Source organism: Myotis lucifugus, unplaced genomic scaffold, assembly GCF_000147115.1.
Source record: "Myotis lucifugus unplaced genomic scaffold, Myoluc2.0 scaffold_2237, whole genome shotgun sequence".
Lineage (NCBI taxonomy): Eukaryota > Metazoa > Chordata > Mammalia > Chiroptera > Vespertilionidae > Myotis > Myotis lucifugus.
This window is the reverse complement of record NW_005873285.1, coordinates 5,383-7,637: the sequence shown is the minus strand read 5'-3', so window position 1 is coordinate 7,637 and position 2,255 is coordinate 5,383. Positions and strand designations below refer to the sequence as shown.

Sequence of the window (2,255 nt, the reverse complement as noted above, 5' to 3'; positions counted from 1 at the left end):
TGTCCTGAAATTTTTTCCGCCTGACACCACGGAAGTGCCTATTTCCAAAGGGTGCTGGGACCGACCTGTTTTGGTGTCAGTCCTCTTCTGATAACAAAAGGGTTCTCACTCATACTCACTCATTGGAATGCAGCAGAAAGTGTTTTATTGCTGTTAATGCAGCATAACAAAGCTTGGCAGAAGTTCCCAGGTAAAAAATATGGAGGTCAGGACACTTCTTTGCCCTCTTTCTGTTGCCTTCCTTTGAAACACACAGAGCTCCAAAGCAGAAAAGAATCCTGTTTCTTTTTGTCTCAACTCTGATCTGGTGTCCTTGACACTCTAATTCTCCCAATACTTTCCTTTTTTCTTCTATGGGAACTAGGGAATCAACAAAGAAAAGGCAGGAGAGAGCATAAAGGAACCTGTACCAAGTGAGAGGCAAAATAAGAACTTTAAACAACCTTATCTAAGTGAAGAGGAACCAAATGATAGGGAGGGTCTCTCTTCTGAGTGGGCTCACAGGCAATAATGAAGAACTTGTACGGGGCAGCATCTTTCTGGTGGCAGTTAGGATATTTCTCTGCAGTGAGATTGCAGTCAGTCAGGTTAACAGGCTTTGGGCTCTGGTGGCAATTGTTCAGGCCATTCTTGCAGATAGTCTTGGGCAGCTCCAAGGCAGCAGCCACATTCTGGAAGGAGTCTGCAGAAAGGTGTTTTGAGGCTTACAGTGCTGAGTATAATTATTGACACCATGCATTGCCTTGTTGCATTGCAGAGGGCTTGGTTGTATATGCTGAATTTCAAACCACTGAGCCTTGGTGAGATTCTTAGGCAAAGCATAAAGTGGATACACTGGTCCCCATAGTCCCAGCAGCAATAGGAGGGGAGGAAAGCATTCCAGAAGATCTAGCACCAGCTTTCTGTGTAGGTAGAGGGAAGATAACAGTAGTGGTAGAAGCAATAAGAGTACAATTATATGTAACCATTTAGATTTTTATTGTGCTTTTTTAAGATTTCATAGTTCTTTTTCTTCTAAACCAGCTTCTTTCTTATTTGAGTCTTACACAATTCTGTGATGAATCTGAGGAGGAATATGAAGAAGACCTTTCCTCTTATTGGCCAGATCTGATTCTTCTCTTTGTCCTGTGCTCATGGGTTACACCTCCCCCTTATCAGAAACTTTGTCTCTTTCCTCTTCTCTCCTGAAACATTTATCCTCTATCTATTTGACTTGGACCTGCCAGTCATCTTCACTGTCCTAGTCTCCCCAGCCCTGAGGCTTCTCTTACCAGCTTTCCACCTTGGTGCTCCCACTGGAAACAGAACAGTAGTTAGTCCCAGGCTCAGAGACTTTTGTAGACTGTTTCTTCCCCAGGCATTCCAGAGCTGCCTGCCTTCTCAATGAAAAGTTCTGAGCCCTTAGGAAAGAGGAGGGCTTGAAAGATAAACTTCTTGTGTGCAATGTGGATGAGATACTTAGACCTTCAAACTCACCATTTAAAATTATATCAATATCACTAGGTATTTTTTGATAATCGGGAGTAAAGCATGGGAGTAAAGTATGGGGCAATTAGAATCTAGAGAAAATGCTCTTTATGGGCAAATGTTAAAGTCTATGCTCAATAGTAGAGGAACTAAGGTTAATGACAAGCAAGTAGAAAATTTTTTAAAATTCATTCAGGAGGTCTGCCCTTGGTTTCCTGAGGAAGGAACCGTTAACTTAGAAACGTGGCAGAAAGTTGGAGAACAAATGCGTGATCATTATAAAGCCCTTGGGCCAAGTAAGACCCCGGTTGATGCATTTTCCTTATGGAATTTAATACAGGATTGTTTGGATCCCAGGCATGACCATAATCAACCGTCTCTTAAGCCAGAAAAAAAGGAGAAACAGCGTGATAGCACAAAACAGCGGTCTAAAAAAGACAGTATATTAAAAAGAAATAATGTAACTTTTAAAGGTAATTTAACTCCTCAAGATGAGGGGGATTTTGAGGAAGCTGCTGCTCTTTGTCATGATGATAATACAGGTATTGTTCAGGCAAAAGAGGAGGAAAAATGTTTTTCTGCTGGAACTGAAGAGGGCAGTGATATAGAGGATGTGTTGGAATGCTTTTTAGAAAAATTAAACCTTCTTGGCAAGAAAAAGAGAAGCGGCAGGGGCCGTTCCCGCAGCTCTTTGCTGCCTTGTGCAGCACCCAGTTCCACTTTCCCCTCTCCAGATGGCTTTGCAAGAGGCACGAAAGTGTGGTGAGGAATTGGGCATTCACGCTTTC

General features: G+C 42.4%; 1 pseudogene; it reads right to left on the bottom strand.

Annotated features, from left to right (window-relative positions):
- Positions 1–434: 434 nt before the first annotated feature.
- On the bottom strand, positions 435–902 carry LOC102433353 (annotated as a pseudogene).
- Between the last annotated feature and the right edge of the window lie 1,353 nt (positions 903–2,255).